Raw genomic sequence first — 14,938 nt, forward strand, 5'->3', positions numbered from 1 at the left:
GTATGGCTAGAACATAGATTGTAAGAGAAAGCTAGAGAGAGAAAAAGAGAGGTACACACAGAAATGTTTCTCTTTGAGTTGGTGCAGTAGGTCATGTTTTATCCACTCTCACACAATTAGCAATGACGACTAAAATATAAAAGAGAAAAACCAAAAAGATATAATCGGATCAGAGACAAAATAAACATTTCCAGGGACCAGAAATGGAACTGAAACATAAAGTACTTAGGCTGAAACCACAAGTCCACCAGGGTCTTAGGCTCAAAATCCACGTTTTTTGTCTACTGCAAGGTGATAGGAACTAAAGATGCTTCAAACAAGGTGGAGGGCAGGAGCCAGACAGTTCTTAAAGACAAGAGCTCCTGAAAGAAGGTCAAAAATAACTGCTGCCACCCACTGCTTGGGAAGCAGAAGGACAAAGATTCAGACTCGGAACCAGGAACCAGGCCAAGCAGCTGACTGCCTGACTAGTTCTGTGGTAGCCCCAACATCACTGTGGGTAGGAACATCAAAGTGCCAACATTAGGCCTGATCTTAGAAATGAGGTCTGGGGAGATAAGTGGAGACAAAAAATCACTAAACATGGAGAGGTGAGCACAGAGGAAGTGAGGGGGGAGGGGCGGGGAAAGCTAAAACAAAACAGAAAAGGAGTAAGTAGAAAATTCCTCCTCAAAATAATCTAACCATGATCTAGATTCCAAACACATAAAAATATCTCATACTAAGAAAGATATCCAACAAAATGAACACGCTGAACAGATAAAACTAACTCTACAGAACTGACAAAGATTTTTAAACTTAGTATTTTTACTTTCTCAAATCAATAAATGAGGGTATAATACTCATTTTTTAAAGACAAGAACTTAGGGAACATATGGAATCTGAATAAAGAACAGGTAAATATGAAAAATTACTCATTGAAATCTTGGAAAATAAAAATGTGGTCATTGAAATGAAAAGATCTCTGGAACTATTCAAAGTTGAAGAGAAAAAGTAGTGGATTAAAGGGATGTACTAAAGAATTCACTCAGACTAGAACAGAGTTTTAAAAAACAGATTTTCTAATATGGAAGAAAATTTCAGATTCATGGGGTTAGGTTGAGAGACTCCCACATGCAACTAATAGGAGTTCCAGAAGGAAAAACTAAAAGAGTAGAGAAGCTACACTTAAAGAAAAGGAGGAGGAGGAAAAGAAAATCAAAAGTGTCCTAATAAAAATATCAGAACATCCTGTGTACCAAACACATAAGTAAAGGCAAACTAACTTTCATCACATTTGAGTGAAATTGTAGGACAATAAGGATAAAGATAAAATCTTAAGTTATCAAAGGGAAAATAATAGTTATCTACAAAGGTAGTATAACTAGATTTCTCAAAAGTGACAACAGAAACAAGAAGATGAATGATAACATAGAAGTGCTGAATGAATACTCTCAACCAAGAATTCATTTCCACATAAACTATCATTTTAAGGTAAAATAGACACTTTCAATTATAAATAATTGAGAGTTTACCAACCACAGACTTACATCAAAAGAACCTACTAAGGGAAAAAGATAAAAGCCCAGGGGTGAAGCATAGGAGATAAGAGAAACCACTGAGGAAGAAATTAATAAAATATATAGTGGAATTTTAAAAAAATACCTACTGTAGTACTATTTTTAACATAAAAATAATATAAACATGGAAAGTCAGTAGAATTAACCAGTCATAACTTTCCTACCCTTGTATTTGTATACACAATCAGGGTAACTCCACATCATGTACAACCACAAGAGTAGAATCCTAAATAGAATAAGTTATGCTTTATGTATGTATAATGTGCCAAAATACATTCTACTGTCATGTATAACTAAAAAGAACAGATAAAAACTAAATAAACATGAGTGTAAAATGGGTAATGAAAGCAAGTTAAGACCTTTTTCATGTTTGGGAATGGCTAGAAACAATGACTTTATCTGAATACTTTGTATTTTAAGATATTTTATATTAATTAAAATATAATCCAAAGTTTCTAAAGCAGCAAAGAGAAAAGGATGGCCAAGAGTTGAAGAAATTTAAAATTAAAAAAAAAAAACCTAATAACTCAACTGAAAACAAAAGAGCAAAATAAAGAAAATAAAGGTATGGGAAACAAAATACACATAATATAAAATAATAGAATTAAATCCAAATATATATTAGTAAGACAGATTTAGATTACTTTGTAAGAAACAGAGATTATCATCTTGGATTCAAAATAATATTCGAGGCATATCATGTTAGTAAGTGACACACAAAACTGAATTACAGAAAGGCAACACGATGCCATAAAAAGTCCATCAAAATATTAACATAAAGAAAGGCAATGAAGCTGGGCATGGTGGTACACTCCTGTAATCCCAGGGCCTGGGGAGGCTGAGGCAGGAGGGTGGTGAGGCAAGTTCAAAGCCAGCCTCAACAACTCAGCGAGGCATTAAGCAACTCAGTGAAATCCTGTCTCTAAATAAAATATATATTAAAAAAAAAAAAAAAAAAAAAGGCCAGGGATGTGGCGCTATGGTAAAGCACACTTGGGTTCAATCTTTGGTTAAAAAAAAAAAAGGAAGGACAATGAAACGTTATTGATATCAGACAAAAATAGCCTTTCAAACCAAGTTTTATTAATAGAAATGAATAGGGTCATTATCAAGAAGTTTTATAAACGACAGTTTTCAGTTAAAGAAAGCAGAACCACCAGACCCATAAAGAAAGACCTGACAAGCCCACCATGGGAATGGGAGCTTTTGACAATCAGAAACAGCTGGATCAAGCAGACAAAACAGGAGACTGAATCGTGAAGAGCCTCTAAGGAGGTCACATTAAGTAATTGAGTTTTTTTCTGAGAGCAGTAGGAATCCATTAAAGGATTCTAAGCAGAGGTATGATTAGATCAGATATCCATTTTTAGAAGGATCACTTTGACTATAAAATGGAGAATGGCTTCAGGATGGTCAGACTACATAAAGGCAGAGAAACCAGTCAGAAAAGCATTTCTAGCACATAGTAGAAAGATATTAATGGCCTAAACTATAGTAGAATCATTGGCAAAGATGAGCAGGCATTTAAAGAGCACTTGGAAAATATAGTTGATTGAATGGCAGGGGAGGAAATCAAAGATAACAATCATAATCCTGCTAGACAACTTGATGCATGGCAATAAAGAAAAGCAGATTTTTTGGTGGGGGCAGGAGATATTGTTTTCACTTTCTGATTATAACACTCAAATTCCCCTCCCCTCCCTTTTAACAAACTGGTTCATTTAAAAGTTAAATCTATTTTTAATATATAAAGAGTAGGTAAATTGACTTTTTAAAAAATACCCATTTAAAATAAAAGTATTTCTATGAGTAGCTTCAGTAATCTGGGAGAAATCACACTTTATCAATATGCCAGAAAAGTGTGTGTGTGTGTCCGAAATAATCATTTTTCATGTAATAATGTTAGTCCTTTAAGATTATTTATATTTTGTGGCAGATTTTCACACACTTCTATACATAATGGATTTTCAAACACACCTATGTGACTGACTGCCAGAATAAAGAAGTTGTGACTCTCATTAGAGTATAGATGCTATTGAGAACAAGTAAATCCAGGGCTGGGAGTGTGGCTCAGTGGTAGAGCACATGCACAGACCACTAGGTTCAATTCCCAGCATCAAAAATAAAATAAAATAAAATAAAGCTGATAGATTGACCTGTGAATCCTTACACTCATAAATTTCACAGCACATACATTCCCTTCCTTTCCCTGGTTGTATTACCTTAAACTAATGTTTGAGTTACAATGTGTGTTTATCCTTCAGAGAATAATGATTTTGTAGGTGCTGTGGCTAAGGAGGTGGGTACATATTATACAACCAAACTGAGGCACAAATGCTGGAAATTAAAGAGCTATTATTCCAAAGGCACTTTACTTAGTAGCTTCAAGCATGAAAAAGGTATAAAGGACTTACAGATTTCCAATTATGAATTTTAAAGTTTTGTATTTACAGTAATTCCAAAATGCAAATGAGATGTAGATTTTAAACTTCCAAATGTGCTGTGCAATTTCAGCCTAATCCAGTACAGGACTACTCTAACAGACACAAAATATTTGGAACCCTTAAGGGGAACTTGCAGACCGGAAATTTCCTGGTAGTAAAGAGCAATAATGAGATGTGCGACTCTAGTATTGGCTCTTAAATGATAATACGAATGTCTTTTTAAAAGACAAAAACATTTCTTTAAAAACTTCATTTTTAAAGTTAATTCTTATTCGAGGTCTAATATTGCATTAAATTTCTCACACATAATCTGCTTCTTATTTCGAGTCATTATCACATAACTTCACTTCTGGCCACATCACTTCAATTGCGTCCGTCTCCATTCAGGTCAGTGCAAGCAAAATAGCACTGTGCGCTCCTCTTCTTTAGGGCCAGTCACTATATTCTATTACCTAACCCAAAGTGTTATTTGGTTATCATCTGCTATAGAGACAGCTCACCCTTAATGAAGAAATGCTAAAAACACAGAGATCCTACAATCAAGATATTGCAGGATTCTACTTCCCTATAATGTAAGCTTAAGAATGAATGTACTACAACTTTGCTGGTGTTTTTCAAAATTATAATAATTTACTGGTTTTAAACAGCACAGGAAAAAATCAAACCACCAGAATAAAATTTTAGCCCTTTGTATTTTAAAGCATGCCCAAAAAAGTAATAAAATTGGGTTTTTGTTGTTGTTGTTGTTTTTGCACTGCTGATAGTTTTTCCTTCTAATCTTTGCACTTCCTAGAAATGTATATACAAGGAAGAAAGAAAGGAAGTAGCTCACCAATAGATGTGAATAATGCTCAAGATTCATGTATGCTACCCAGAAGGATTTGCCAAAGCTTCTGTTTGAAGATAGAATCAGTAACCAACAGGAAACAAAATTAATTGTATCACTTCCACAGTAGCAATTTTATTGTTATAATAACAAGGAAAATGAAAAGGTCTTTAAGTGTTTTCTCTTATTTTTCAGCAAAATGGTGTCACCACAAGACAATATCTTATTTCTATGAATTTGGGGGAAATGAAGGCTCCTCAAATGTCTATCAAGTTATTTCATACAAAGTAATTTTCTGCATCTAAACTGAATTTCTCTCCTGACTTAACTCCTGCACCAGTGATTCCTGCAGGTAGTAGAGGAAATGATAGTCATGGTAGCTACTGGACATTAGGTTCACTTTGGTGAATGTAGCAGTAGAAAATTAGTCACACACACACACACACACAAATATTGCAGAACTGAGGAATTGGAGGCAATCAATCAAACTATGCACTGCTGAGATATAGATAAAGGAACATCGGGGAGCACTCTGAATAAAGCCTGTAGGGAAGATGGACTAGAAGCCACAAGATTGAGAGTCAATTATGGGTGAGAGATATAGAAGGAACTAACCTAAGGCAGGTCACTACTTTCTATAAAAGATGGATCTCTTAACAATCCTCTGGTTGTTCCCAGCAGAGGCTGGGAACTCCAAACCCTCAAATGTGTTTATTTCTAATGAAATTGCAAAATAGGAACCCCTTAAGTCCCAAGATTATATGGAAGCATTCATTCACCAATTCAACTGTCTTAATGCATTATTATCATTATCACCATGGTGTTAGGCATTCTTTGCTGTTCTCTGTTAATGACAGATTCACCGCCTTCATCTCAATCATCAATTCTAGTTGTTCTCTCTTCTATTTGCACAGCAGAATCGCACACCACATTTCTTTTAAATCCGTGTGTTCCATCCTGTTTTTTGAACCTCTAAATTACAATCTTCTGGAGTGGAACCTGGACACATAATGAAACCTAAGGCACATTGTTGGGAAGAAATGACTGCCATTGTGTCACGGCTATCTCCTTTAGTCTGAGACTTTGTGGACTTCTCTGAGGAGGAGCCAGCATTTGGGTACAGTTGGCCCTTACAAGCAGCAACTCCACTTCCCTAAGAGTGCACCAAGTTTGAGTAGATGCCTTTGTTGACTGCTCCACCAAAGGTCACAAGCTTTGCAACATTTGGTTGTTGAGCAAAGGTGTAGAAGTAATGTGTCAAACACTCTGGGGCAGGTGTGGGTGGTGGTAGGTTTATCCATGATATTGCCCATACACAGTTTTAATTCATGTGCTGCCAGAGAACAGAACTTACCTTTCATAATTTACATAAATGATTTCATGGACTTTTGACAGTGCCAGTGTACTTCCAAGGGAGGAGGGACTACAGAGTGGTGAATAAGAGCACAGACTGGAGGGCCACACTGCCCTGGGTTTACAGGCAGGCACTGTGACCTACTCATTGCGTGAGCATGGATCTCTTACTTGACATCTCTGTGCCTCAGTTTCCTCCTCTGAAGCATCAGAAGTAATTGCTTTTGCTTCCTAGGGTTATTATGAAAATTCAATGAGTTTGTACCCGTGTGCTCAAGAACACAGCCTGGCACAAGACATTAGGTCTACAGGGTCAACTGATTTTATTAGAAAGGATGTTTTGCTCCTCTGGGACTCAGGATCTTCCACTGGGATCTCATATGCATCATACACTCACACACGCACATACAATGTTTTATTTGACCTAGTTTGGGCTGCCCCTCACCTCATGTTGGAGCACAGGAATAGGAACAACCCTAAAGAATCCTTGAGTTCCATTGCTTTTCGGAAAACTCTAATCAAAGAAATGAACATAACCATCTCCAGAGCCTCTTATTACCGCTCTGCCAAACATCAGAGTCTGACAACACAAATTTCTCCAATAAAAGCATGTTTAACCTGGGGCTGCAGTTATAACTTAGTGGTAGAGTACTTGCCTATCATGTCAATCCTCAGCATCACATAAAAATAAATAAATCTTAAAAAGGTATTATGTCCATCTACAACTAAAAAAAATTTTTTTTTTTAAATCATGTTTGACCTAATTCTCCTCAGGCAGAGGTAGTGGCTCTCTCCCCTAAGAGGCCACAGGAATCTACCTGTACCTTTATTTATTAGATAGCACTGAACACCACAGCAAACTCCTTGCAGATCCCCAGAAGACTCCGGCTGTCTTCTGCCCCTGGGCCTTTGCAGGCACTGCAAACATGTGGGGTTCATATGTACCCCATACTCTACATTGATATTAAGTATTGGCCTATTTACTTGTCAGCCTCCCTGATGAGGCTGGCAGCCCTATGAAGACCAGGACAGGGTCTGTCTTTGTTCACCATTATACTCTTAGCACCTAGCAAAGTGAATAACACATATTAGGTGTTCCAAAAATATTTGAGAGGTGAATAGATAGCTGTCACTGTTGATAGATTAGGACTCTACCATTCACAGATCTGTAACTTGCAGAACTTCTTAGATCCTCAGCAAAGCTAAAATAACTTCCTTGTAGGTTTTTGTAATGACTAAAAGATAGAGCATGAGGAAAGCAGCTGGCAGAGTGCCCAGAACAAAGTTAACGTTAATAGTTAATACACGTTTAAAAAAGCAGCACCGCCAAGTGCACCCAAGCCTTTCATTTTCCTAATTTTGTCCCTTTCCTTATTTAATAAAAATAGATGTTACAACTGTAATTGTTGCTATCGAAACCCAGAAAACAGAGGAGACAGGATGAAAGGTCAGATGTTACTGCTCTGCAATTCTCTCAGGTAGACACGTATTAATACTGATTCATAAATATTCATTAGACAGCTTGTAGAGACCAGGCAGAGCATAAAGGGAAAATGCTCAACTGGGAACTCATCTTGCCTTCATGCCAGCTCCATCGCACAGAAATTAACCCAACACAAAATCAACATTTGCAGAACTGAAGTAAAAGACATAATTTAAAGCCAAGCTAAAGGTATCCCTCCACTTGCCCACCCAAGAACCTGGGTTTAGAGACACAAGAACCATGCTACACACCAGATGTTATTTGAAAAATCCATGTCTGTCTATTAGAGGAAGGGAATCAGGGGTTAAGGGAGAATAATAGGGGACAAATATGACCAAAGTATGCTATTTGCATGTATGAATATGCCACAATGAAATCCATTTTTCTGTACAATTAAATACATTAATGATTTTTTAAAATCCATGTCTACCTTTGCTGATAATATCTGACATTTACTGAGTTACTATATACTAGGTAATATACATACATTATCTCTTACAAATTTTTTGAACATTTTCATTTTAGAGATAAGGAATTCCATTGAACTGTCATTGAAACTGCAAAGAAATGTCCCCCAAAACAATGGAGTAGTAGGAAGCCAAACTGATGAGACAGTCAGGGATCATACGAACTCGCCTCCCTCCCAAGACGCTAGCTTTCTGGGTCACCACTCAGGTAGGTCTGGTCCGGCCCTGAATTCTTTCATCTGATGCCCATTCTGGAGTCTGGCTCCATGAGGCTGAGTTCTTGTCCCTGAGATAAGCAGCATCTCTCTCAGTCTGATAAATCTGGATGGTATTTACTGCTGGTTCACATGATGTTTGGGCTGTGGGGAGCCAGGATCTTTCCTTCTCACAGTGAAGAGACTGCAGTGAGGACATGGTGGGATTACACCGGGGAGGGAGGGTCCCCTGCCTGCTCATTGAGTCACACAGATGCCAGGAGCTCATTTTGGGGACACATCCACTCAGGTAGGTACAATAAACACTAACCAAAAATATGAGTTTGTTGGGGAAGGAGAGCCAGGAACAAGGCAGGCTATTAAAGGCAGTGTTCTTGTGTCAGGACTAGACAATGTGGATTCTGTTTGGTAGGAGACAGTTGCTTTCTTCCATTTCCATTTAGATCTTGCCCATTTTGAGGGGCAGCCTCTCGTGTCTTTACCTGTGAGGATAGGCACTCTGGACTCTGGACTGCTAATAAAGGACACTCTACATTACAGAGAATTCTAACACTCTTAATTAATATATCTCTGCACCATAACAATCACATTTTTTTCATATCTCATCCAAAACATGCTTAAAAGGATACTTCTGTCTGTAATGACAAAATTACAATTTATAAAGCTTATGCATGTTTGATTGCTATTTTTTAAATGAGGATAATGAGGCCTATTCTCTAAATGTCAACCATTTAGCCTCCAGCCTCCCCCACTGCCACCCCCCTAGTCCCTCGGTGATAGGAAGATGAAGAATGGCCACTTAATGTGTTTGTAGAAAACTCTCTAAACTGCATTTTGTACTGATTCTACATGTGGAATGTTTATTTCTAAGAAAAGCCACGTCTTGCTCCAATCATATATCCCCTTGGTTCTATTTCCTAGAACGAGCAGAAGGAAACTGAATAAAATATCACTGTATTTCCCATTTTCATTTTTCTGCATGAGGTTAGCAGAGAAGAGAATCTGCTTTTCAAAGCAATTGCATCTGTGGCAACTGGCCGGGGTCTGAGACTGTCAGTCCCCAGCTGGCCTTGAGGTAGTCACTGAAGCAGTGAGCTGTGGCCAAGACCTTTTCCAGATTTAGCTGTTATTCCAGAGAGAAAATGCACATAAGAAAGGATCGCAGAAGAGGCACTGGTGACAGATTTTGTTAGGGTAGAGCATCGTGAGTGTTGTTATGAGGTGCAGAATTGAGGATTTTCATCATAGATTTTTTTTTCTGAAGAATTTCATAGCAACAAAGTGAGTCAGAAGATAAGTTGATACTGATATTACTAAATCTAAAAGACAATAGAAGAATTTCCTCGCCTCTCCTACACACATGCCCACCTCGCTCCAACACCCAGCTATTTCTGCCCTAGTTTTTGCTTTCATTTTGGAAGAATATGTTCTTATGTCAGGTGCATAAACACAATTATGAAACACTGCCTGTTTCTCTAGTCCACAGTGAAGCCACCTTCATGCCAAAACAAAAGAAAACTTGGTGGTTGTTTTTGTTTCCCCCAGAAGGAGTGTTAAAATCAGTTGCTGAATTTAGTATTCTCTAAATTGTTGTTGTTGTTTGTTTGTTTGTTTTTTAAGATTTTGGGGGGAGGAGTCTTCATGAAAATAAACCTTGTTTGGTCAGGATACAGCCTTTAATGGAAGGAAATACTAACTTGCTAAAGTGATTAAAAATAGTGAACCCGTAAGTTTAACTGACCCTATTTGATATTCTCCTCTGTCCACCAAGTATATATAAATCTTTATGGAATGACCTATTAACTGCCTGCTGCTGGGACCAAGCTATGGGCTTTGTTTCAGTTATAAAATAAGGTCACTCTGCTTTTGGTAAAAATTGAGGTAGCTGCTTTGATAATTAAAATCTATGGAGTCATGAAGAGATGATATATTTAAGCCTCTAAAAATTAATGTGGAAGCTATAAAATCACAAAAGGAAAAAGGATAAGGGGCCCCCATTACTGCTCATCAAATTAAATATTAGTAATAGGGTATTTATGTTGCTATTTAAATTTTTTGAAAATTTGAAATTCAGGTTTTGAACCCTTTCTTGTCCAGCTCCATTACATAAGAGTACCTGGAGAGAAGGCCACAGTTCAAGGAATATCATTTCAATAAATTCACAACAAATTCAACGATGCTGTCAGTCTAGGAGTCAAGACTTAAGAAGCATCTACCTGGTTCTTAATGTTGGATTTTTAATTCATAGAAAGACCTACTCGTCACAAGTGACACTCCTCCAACAAGAAGCTTCTTCTCCCTTCTGCTGTAATTAGAGCAGCTGGCCTCTGGCCCAATGGTGAGAACACCATCTCAAAAGCAGTACCTAGAAATGAAATCAAACAAAGGCTTGGGCAAGTTAGTTAAACTCCTCATGTCTGAAGTTCTTCCTTTCTAGAAAAGGACAGATGACAATAAATTCTGGTAATAATATAACTGATGATAGTAATGAAAGGCACTCTGTTAAGTATCAATACATGTGATTTTTGTCCTTGTTCCCTCCTCAGTATCTGCCTTCTTCCCTCCCGTCATGTCCATCACGCAGTCACATGACTGTAGTTTGCCATCCCATGTAATTCTGCCTGCAGGGAGAGAATACATGGTAGTGCCAGCAATTGCATTCTGACTGGCTCACAGGGCAGTAATGGTTCTCACAATAAATGGACCAGTCTTCTGGTTTAGACTTCGGTCTCTTATGGATTTGGGTTGGATGCTTCAGCTGACTTTGAGAGTTGCATTCTGAGACACTGACAACGAGAGACAGATCCTACAACTGGAGATCCAATAAAGTAAGGCCACTTGTGAAGTCTCAGAGGGGCCAACCAGCCTCTCCTCCCCTAGTAATATGCTAGCTGCAACACAGGCTCATTTTAAATGGCACTTGCATTTATGGGCTGCGCGCACTTAAGTTAGTCATTTAATCTTGCTGCCTATAACTCCCCTGTAAAGTCCACCTGCCTCACTGGGTCATGGTGAAGATGAGCAGGGAGAAGTTATGCACGTGAAAATATTCTACAGATCATAATTGAATATTCCACAGATCAGTTCTTTACATGCACGTAAAGACTGTTTTTTCAAATGTACCTTAAAATCCAGGAAGTCTTATCATAAATGTTTTGTTCCATTAGTGTGAAAACAAAGCAAATTTGAAAGGAACTCAAAATTCAGAAAGCCATATTTGGAACAGTACTTGAGAAACACCATTGTGAAGTTTAAAAAGAAATGATATATAAAAATATACAATATAAAATGTATAATATACAAGGTATAAAATTATTAAAATATAATCATAATTTAACTTTATGAAATAAAAATGAAGATAAAATACTAAAAGATATTTTGTGTGTTACATATTACATAAAATATGTTCTATATTATACATTTTATTATATGTTTGTTTATTATGTCAGAGTGACTAATATCCAGATGGTGGGATTTTTAAGGCAACATCACACAATTTATGTTAGACAGCATATGTGTATATGTATAGTTTCTGATGTGATCTAAACGTAGCTTTTACCTTGAGCTTTATTGGTCTTCTATTTATTTATCCTGCCCCGATCATTAGGAATTATTTTCTGAGGTATAAATGGCAACTATAGGAGCCCCAAGTGACCCATCTTTGCTTTGCTGTAAACTAGATTATATAGCGGAATAGCTAAAGGGACTGAATACCAATGCTTTGAGTTTGGAATTTTATCACTCTCCCTGGCCACTGAAACTACCAGTTATAAATTACATTTTATTACCCTCTAGAAAAACAAATTAAGTGATGGGCAATTCAAATTCCACATACAAAACCACTGTTTGAGAAGTAAAACTCAGCTGGACTAATTCCCATTTTTTTCCCAAGGGAAAATGAAGAATGTGTTTATTTTAAAGTAGTTGAAATACCTGACAGGCCAGTTGGTCCTGTTACTTCAGCCAGCTGGTTCAGCCTTGTGATTATCTCACTGGGCACAAACAGGTGTCAGGCTCTCACACCTCCATTTCCCTCAAGAACATAGGTCAATGAGTAGCCATCCATGTGGTCTGCAGACTCAGCCCTTGTTTGAGTAACTTTCTGCATCTCTGTTCATGCTGTGTCAATAGGATGTAATGTCATGGTACCCCTTCAGTCTTTAATTAGTATTGTTTCTTTTTTTCATGAGCTCCCTTTCCTCTCAAGCATAAGGTCACCCTTCAACCCTGTGTTTTGCCTTGTGTTTGTGTGTCTTTTGCTCCTACCCTTTCTGCTTCTAAATTTTCCTAAACTTTTTAAAAGACTTTTAAAAATATCTTCTTTCTCTGGTTTCCCTTCTTATTTTACTTGATTCAGGAGGGTCAAGAACTGTGTTTCCCACAGTCTGTAGCCCTCTAGTCATGATTCAGGCCTAAGTGACACTGGAGATGTTTATCACTGGTACTCAGACATTTCCATCAAATGGTATTGAATCTCACAGTGAAAGAATTCTTCCCTTTCCAATTCTCTCTCAGTCCTGCCCTTTACTTCAAGTAAAAATTTCCATTTGGATCTTGTAGGTCAATCCCTACCTAATCACCCTTTTATAAAAAGAGTAGGCCTCAGGCTGGCAGCCTTTAGTGGGTGTAATAGTATGTAGGTAGAGTTTTACAACATCGTTTTGGTTTTTATTACATAAATACTTATATATAGTCTTACCTTGTATTTATGGAAATTGATATTGTTTTTCTTTTTATAGCCACGATATACAATTTTTTCTTTAAAAATATATATACATAAGTTTAAAATGCACACCTATTTAAAGAAAAATATCAAGTACAAGGACAGAACAAAAATGTTGAATGTATTATCACTGGAGTGATGGAAGTTTGGGGGAAAACCTGCCTAAAGTCATTTCACAGCTTTTGCTATTTTCTTGTTTCATAACATTGTATGTTATTTTTAGAGCGTATTTGTTAATAGCATCAAGACTGAAAGAAAAATCATTCTACCTCCAATTTCTCTGATAGAAATTATACATAATTTCATGATCTTTTTGTACCACTGAGCTATATTCCCAACCCTTTTCACTTTTTATTTTGAAACAGGGTCACTAACCTTCCCAGGCTGACCTTGAACTGAGATCCCCCTTCTTCAGTCTCCTGAGCTGCTTGGTTTAAAGTTGAGCACCACTGTTCCTGGCTCATGGTTTCTGGTTTTTTGGTGGGGGTGGGAATGGGGTGGTGTCAGGAGAGAGTGGATTACCAGGCATTGAACTCAGAGGCACTTAACCACTGAGCCACATCCCCAGCCTTTTTTATTTTTTATTTTGAGACAGGGTCTTGACAAGTTGTTTAGTGCCTCACTAAGTTGCTGACCTTGAACTTGTGATCCTCTTGCTTTGGCCTCCTGAGTCACTGGGAGTACTGCATCAGGCTCATGGTCTCTTTTTATTCCCTTAGTCAAAGGGTTTTGACAACTCTCTCCTCAAATAGATACTGATAATCACTGATCTTCCAGAAGGCAATCTAGGGAAAATATTGTGTACAGTGTACTCGTTTAATCCATCTATGCAGAGCACTCAATGCTATACCTATTTTTTTTATCTTCCCCTTTCCCTTATCATGTTCAGAAAGCATATAGGTCAAGACATATCACGACTTTGATATTTATTAGTTAGGTGATCTCATTAATTCCAAGCAATGCAAACTTTGTGAACCTCTCCCTGAAGGGAGAAGAGTCATGCAGCTCTGCTGTGTGCTAACTTTCCCTGAAGATGATTCAATCCCATTCACAGAAGGGGAACATTTCCTTTGAGGGAATTATACTCCCTCAACTTCTCTTTCATCCAGAAGTGAAATTCTCTAAGATTTCCAAGTTTATTCCTGGGAATCCAGTTGGGACATCCTCAAGAGTCAATGTCTTTGGCTCTTTCCTGTTCCTGTCTGGGCAGGGGGTGGGGGGTTGGTCTGGAGGGGTGAGTGGGAAGAAAATCTAGTTCTCTGTGATAATCAACTTGCTGCCCACAGTATGCAGAAAGTATTTTGAATAAACATGTTCTTATCCATGTGGCTTCTCTTTGGTCCCACCTTCCCATTTCAAGCACATAGTCACTGCCATCCACAACCACCTCTTCCCTTACTTCAGAAAACTCAAGCCTTATACTCACAGTTCCAAAGTAGGGAAGGGCAAAATATTTATGCTAGAATCACTGAACCCACCCAATTCTCATGAAGAAGGGTGGTTGGAATTAGGTCATGAAGAGAAGGAGATGTAATAATTGCTTGTGATCCACTCTCCTACACTGTTTGATCACCAAATCCCTCCTTGCTCCTTTTCAACTCCACTCTGATATCCTCAATTTCTGCATGCCTAGAGACTGCTGTTGTGATTGGACCAATTCATATCTTGATCATATTGTTACCAGAATCCTAGAACAGAGGCCTGACTCTGGGGTTCCAACAAACCATTCTGGCCACTCACCCCAAAAACCAAACAGAAAAGGTCATGGTGAAAAGCAGGAAAAGAACTTTAATCAATATGGTCATGTTGGGAAGGCAAGGTGAGATCCAGCACCTCTGCTCTGCTTTGAGGTGCTGATGGGAGTCTTA

General features: G+C 37.8%; 1 protein-coding gene across 2 annotated transcripts in view; it reads left to right on the forward strand.

The window, feature by feature from the left end:
* The first annotated feature begins 8,514 nt into the window (after window positions 1-8,514).
* The window catches only part of Vtcn1 (V-set domain containing T cell activation inhibitor 1), a 185,525-nt gene continuing 179,101 nt past the window's right edge, over window positions 8,515-14,938 (forward strand). For both annotated transcript variants that reach the window (XM_047559828.1, XM_047559824.1), the window contains exon 1: window positions 8,515-8,636. The gene's annotated coding sequence lies outside the window, so the exon portion shown is untranslated. The remainder of the gene's footprint in view (window positions 8,637-14,938) is intronic.

The sequence above is a fragment of the Sciurus carolinensis genome, chromosome 1 (genome assembly GCF_902686445.1).
Source record: "Sciurus carolinensis chromosome 1, mSciCar1.2, whole genome shotgun sequence".
NCBI classification, from domain to species: Eukaryota; Metazoa; Chordata; class Mammalia; order Rodentia; family Sciuridae; genus Sciurus; species Sciurus carolinensis.